At 33.9% G+C, this 6,220-nt stretch overlaps 1 long non-coding RNA gene and 1 pseudogene across 1 annotated transcript; one reads left to right on the plus strand and one right to left on the minus strand.

Annotated features, from left to right (window-relative positions):
• Positions 1-280: 280 nt before the first annotated feature.
• Positions 281-1,156, minus strand: LOC148915820 (uncharacterized; annotated as a pseudogene).
• A 1,741-nt stretch (positions 1,157-2,897) lies between these two features.
• LOC148915821 (uncharacterized) lies at positions 2,898-4,010 on the plus strand. The gene is made up of 2 exons (XR_016128162.1): positions 2,898-3,414; positions 3,558-4,010. It is a non-coding gene; the product is annotated as an uncharacterized LOC148915821 (long non-coding RNA).
• The last annotated feature ends 2,210 nt before the right edge of the window (positions 4,011-6,220 follow it).

A 6,220-nucleotide genomic window follows, 5' to 3' on the forward strand; every position in this document is an offset into this window, starting at 1 on the left:
CTTTTGGCTTGATTGCCAGTAAAGTAAAAGTACATGATAAAAAATTGTCAAAATTGAAATCATAGAAACGAAAATGAAAAGTACGTCAAATTATAAGGGCAAGAAATATTATTGAAGCCTTGGAGTGAGGTTCACTACAAGGGTAGCAGTTGAGCATGCATGGTGCTGATAGTTTTCTTTAACTAGCTAGCTAACCCATAATTTTTCCATTTGATGTATGGCATCCTTTGTCAAAGTCGAAATAATCAAAATAGGAGGAATATTATCCTTCCCTGATTGATCAAGAGAAGACAAAGAACATGGGGTCCAAATTATTTTGTAAATTATGTGGTCCTACACAAGCTAACATAATCTCTACTTGAGTCCTATACGGGAATGGAGCTACTAACTTGAAAATTGTGAATTTTGACTTAAATATCCTAAATATCCCTCAATTACATTTTTCAAGGAAGTATGGCGAAGATTGAACAACTCAACTGCATTTTGAGGTTCACGACCTTGCCCATCAAAATTTTGGAGATGATATCGTACACCCCAAAAGGGAGCTAAAAATTGTTGTTGATTTGGAAATTCACAATCCACTAAGAAATATTTACCTAATCATAAAATATATATATAATTTATATGCAAAGCATGATATAATGAATAATAATAAATAAATAAAAACGAAGAGATAAGAGTGTATACTGAACCTTCCTTGATAAGGCATCATTTAACACTTGAATCATGAGCTGAACATTCCCATCCACTAAGCACATATATGAACTCCAAATCAAAGTTACATGCTGCTATACATCACGTCCCTTTACCATGGCTGGAATATATTTGCCATCAATAGTTCCAATACAATCCTGAAATAAATTAATATGAAATTATATGTAGAACTATATATGTTTGATCATTGTTGGAATAATAACAATAATACTTATGATAACAAATTTCATCACCTTAAAGTAGGGGTAAAATCTTGTACTCTCTCTTATCTCAGCTGGTACTATAGATCCAGGTTTAGCCAACATCTTTGGTGCTAGTGTATTCAATGCTTTCAAGACTTTGTTGAAGTTTTTGCTAGTAGCCAAATGTGATAAATCAAATGTCTTGCGAGTAAGACAATATCAAGAATTTGACCTACAATGAGTAAAAATGTAGCAAGCATTTCTTCAACACAAATATATCTTGTAGGAGTGTTTTGTCTCTAATGATACTGTATAATTTCCGAAACACATTTGGATATATTCTATAGACTTATCGGAAGTCTTCAGGATCTTCATGTAATATTTTATCTATATAATCATACATGCTTGTAGTAATTGGCCAAATAATTGATGGACTCCCAATATGCTCACTACGCATGATAACTATAAGCTCATGTAGCATGTGGACCATTGCTTCCATTGCCATTAGTAATAGCTTCATGGTTTCATAAAATTCTTCGTCCTTTTCTTGCTCGTTCATTTATTCTCCCTCCATTTGCTCTTCCTGAGCTCCATTATCTCCATGCATGATCGATTGAGAGATTATATGTGAACCACCTAAAAAAATTGGAAGCAATTACATTGGGTAATATATATAATGTGGTTGCCTTTGTTTAGTAAAGAATGCACTTGAAATTGCACGGGAAACAACATTTCTAAAATGGAATTAATATTTAAGGTATCATGCATGCAATTTATCTTACCAACTACTCAAGTGTATCTTTCTTGAATACCACCATTACATACTAGTTGAAATTTCATACCTTTTTTTTTTTTTTTCCAGTAGAGACCTATATGATAAAGCATCCCACTAGTTTTGTTTTGTTCAATTTTTTTTTTTGGGAGAAAATATCACACTAGTTGACATCAGAATTTGTTTCTAAAGATTGTAATAGGAATTGAACAACACAATTGCTCAGAAATATTTCATTTGATGCATATGAAACAACAGAATGAGAAGCATGGGCCTTGATATCTTGTTGCATCTAGTTGACATTAGCAAACCATAAACTTTGTATTCAGAATTTTTTTCTAAAGATTAGACATTGAAAAACACCAACTGCTCAAAGATATATAAATTGATACATATGAAACAATAGAATGATAAGCATGGGCCTTATATTTGTTGCATCCATTATACCATAAATAATACCAAGCATTTGACTATTATACAACATATCATATGAGAGAGTGTGATCGTCTATTATCATCTTGGAACCCACAAATATAAAAATCCAGACAAGTAAATTAGTACAATTGGTGCATAGAATATTATATGATTCAACAACTCAAGACACAACCAAAGTTCAAAACTTTAGATAAGTCATGCTTAACCAACTCAAAAATAGAAAAAAAACATGTTCCCAATAGCAAATTTGACAAAATTCCACTAATGAAGCCATAAACAAACTCCAAAAATTCAGACAAGTTGTGATTAAGCATACTCCAAAATAAACAAAAAACTAGGTTCCTAACCGAAGTCTATTGTCTCCCACATAACCTCATTCATTCTAACAATTTATACATTATTCAATCTTTACACTCTTGAGGTGACATTTTCCAGAGCATATCTTTTTTTTTTTGCTTTGGTATTAAGCAACTCAACAACCTGGTAACGAACTTGACTATCTAAGTTTGGGATTTTCATGATAGCATCCTAGCAACCACTCTTTTTTTCCCTTTTTTGCATAAGGCTATGGATTCCCCGAAATCTATTGCAATTGAATCAATGCTAAGAGAAACTCTTTCTAAACCTTTCCTTTGCTCATGTCTGTCAAAGCAGACCATGTAGTCCACTAAACATGAATTGAAAGTCATCCCAGGCGTCATTCACTTTGCTTTGGCAGGTTTCTTTTATGTTTTTGTCTTATTCCCCTCTCTTTGCTTTTCGTTTCTTTTCTTCTTATTTGCTTTTCGTCACTTTTCTCTTTCAGCTTCTGGGAGTTCTTCAGCTTTTAGGCTTCTTTGTCTTTGGCTTATGCTGCTTTCGAATTCTTCAGCAACAGCAACACATGAGGCTTCTTGGTGAGCCATTTTTCTTTTACTTTTTGCTCAAAACACTAATTTGGGGTCTGGCCTTTGGTGTTGAGAGAAAAGAAAAATCAGCTCTTTTTTAGAATCTTGCTTGTGATTTTGTTTTCATCATTTCCTTGAAGACTTGACTGCATTTTTTTTTGGTCCAAAGACAATTTTGAATTCTCTGCTTCCCTTGGGTCTCTTGCTAGCAATGGTCTCTTGCTAGCAACGGTCTCTTGCAAACTGAGATCTTTTGGGAATGGCTATCATACCGCCAGTAACAGAGTGAGAACCCTTTATGGTTTTGTTTGCACTTTGCTGGAGAGGAGTGCTGGCTTAGTAATTTTCGTGGATTGTCTGGCTTGGGATTTTCTTTGTTGGCAAACTTTGAAGCATAGAACGTGGGTGTGAATCATCAGCTTTTGTAAGCTTTCTAGAACTCAGTAATTTCTGCATCTCCTTTAATATATTTTCTTCTGTTTATGCCAATGGGTGAGACTAAAACAGAGTTATTGATTTTCTCCCTTTGCATCACGTTTTGCCACCTGTTCTTTCTCCAATCTGCAGATTTGGAATTTTTCTCTGCTGAAGGTGGGCTGAGCATGTAACAAAGTGTCTGGACTATTGATGTTTTCTGTTTTTGGTACTCAAGAACATCAACTCAAGTGTTGGTCTCAAAAGAGCTAGTGCTCCCGTCATACTCAATTTTACTTTCTCTTTTTCTTTTTCTTACCATAGCCAAGGGAAGCTCCAGATTTGTGCCTTGTGTAGGAAAAGATAAATTAGATTGTTTGTATGATAGATCTTGGAATGTTGCAGCTACAACTTCATTTGGTATGAATGCATGATTATCATAGTCATAATTCAAGTCTATGTTAGATATTTTATATCTTAAACCACTTTAATGTGGTCTTCTAATCATCATAGGAGATCTAGGTCTACGTATTGATTAAGAACTTGATTAGAATTGGTGTTTGGTTCTAAGGGAAGTTGTGTTTTACATAAATCCTTGTTCCGACAGATTCCTTATGTGTAATCGATTAGAACACTTTATACCAATGCAATTAGGATAGCTCTTGTATTCCTTGATGGGCTAGGAATCTTGAGCTAATGCATATAAATATCAAGTTCTTGCTCAGAAGATCATACTAGCAAAAAGGCATTCAAAACCCCATCTAGAATAATAGCTTAAAGGATCGTTCTGAGTAGAAGAACTTGGATACTCTTTATTCAACTATCACGGCAGCACTCAATTGCTCACAATCAAGGTAAGTGTTTTAATATATGTAGCCTATCTAGATTAACATGTGGCATCAGAGCTTAGGTTGCATGTTTTAAAATCTAAAAAGAAGATGATCTAAGCATGTTTTAACAATAACACAAAACTGTTGAAATAAAAGAAAATAATCCGCTACATACTATGCTGCAAATTTGTTTTGAAAACTGAAAATTGTATGAAGCATGGTTTTACTTTTCACTTTTCTATTTATATAGATTTGTTAAACATGTTTTAGATATATGGTTTTCGTTATCCATGCTTGAAGGCTAAAAATCAAGGTTTCAAGAAATTCTATATTAACTAGAGCGAGCCACATCAGCATAGTTAATTAAGGAATCTTGTATTTAAAGAAATTGATCAAGATTGCACAGAAGATCGATGTAGATGAGAAAACCTTTTGTCCACGGATGTTGGTAGTCTTGTTTATGGAAATTTACTTTGGTGTGATGCAAAACATGAGGTATATGAATGAATGGAGATTTCTTTCTATCCACAGATGTAAGAAATCAATCCATAAAAGAAATTCATGTATTGTGTGTTTTGGCAATCAGTAAAACATGTTCAATTCTCCGCCTACAGGTGTGAATTGATAATGTATAGAATGGGGAGACATCATATTTTGTTTTTTACATATTTACTGTTAACCATAATTCAATCGAAACACTCACTGGCTCCAACTACACCAAATGGAGAGTGGATTTGGAAATTTCTCTAGGACTGCTAGACTTTGAGATGGTATTGAAAGAAGATCAACCACAACAACCAGCTGCTAATGCCTCAATTGAAGTCAAAGGCCAAATATGCCAAATGGAACAAGGCAAATAGAATGGCCATTCTCATTATGAGAAGATCGATCTCACCCTCTATGAGAGGTATCATTCATTCATCTGACATTGCGAAGGTTTTTCTTGGGGGAGTTGGAGAAAAGTTTCAAGAATCCAAGAAAGTTGAGATAGGAAACTTGATGGGTTAATTGACAGATTTGAAATATGATGGGGAAGGTTGTGTTGGGGTTCACATAGCTAAAATGCTCGACATTGGAAACAAGCTAAGATCCCTAGATGTGAATGTAGATGAAGCTATGATGGTGTATTTTGCAATCAACCTTTTGCCGAGTAGTTTCAAACTTCTCAAAAGCACTTACATTGCTCAAAAGGAGATGTGGATTATGAATGATCTGATAGGTATTTGTATGCAACAACAATAAGACAACAAGAAAGAGAAGGAACAAAACCATGTCAATGCAGTACATGATATAAAAGAAAAGCCAAAATCATATGGGAAAACCTATACAGCAGCATGGAAAACAAGCAAACATGAGGAAGAAAAGGATGGAAAACCTGTTTGATTGAAGTGCTTCTTTTGCAAGAAATTTGGGCACATGAAGAGAGAATGTAGAAGATATAAGAAATGGCTGGAAAAGAACAAAGGTAAAGGAACTGATAAACCAGATGCCACCAAGCAAGGAGAAAAATGATCATGGATTGAATGCATTAAGTAGCTAGTATTTTAGTTGGTTTTGTTTTCTTCTTTGAGCTAGTTTATGTAGTTTACATTCCTTCCATATCAAGGAAGTTATCATCATTTAGTAGAATTGTAAAATCAAACTTCAACTTGGAGTTTGATATGTCTGTTTCAATATTCAGCAATAAAGTTTGGTAAACAAACAATTTGATTTGGTATCTCAGTTCAACTACAAAGTTCTTAATTGTAGCATTATCACATACACAAAATGGTCTGCATGAAGTGAGAAAGTATTTTTGACAATTGCAAAACTTGTTGAAACTAATATGTACAGAAAACATGTATTAGTAATGCTCATTTGAACGACAGCTAAAATCATAAAGTTCGATTTACAAGACAAAAGCAAACTATATGATCAAATGGAAAAGCAAGAACAGTAAGGGAACACTTGACACATAATACTTGGGAAATCATTTAAAGCCAATTG

This window comes from Prunus mume, linkage group LG6, assembly GCF_029339155.1.
Source record: "Prunus mume cultivar Tortuosa linkage group LG6, ASM2933915v1, whole genome shotgun sequence".
NCBI lineage: Eukaryota > Viridiplantae > Streptophyta > Magnoliopsida > Rosales > Rosaceae > Prunus > Prunus mume.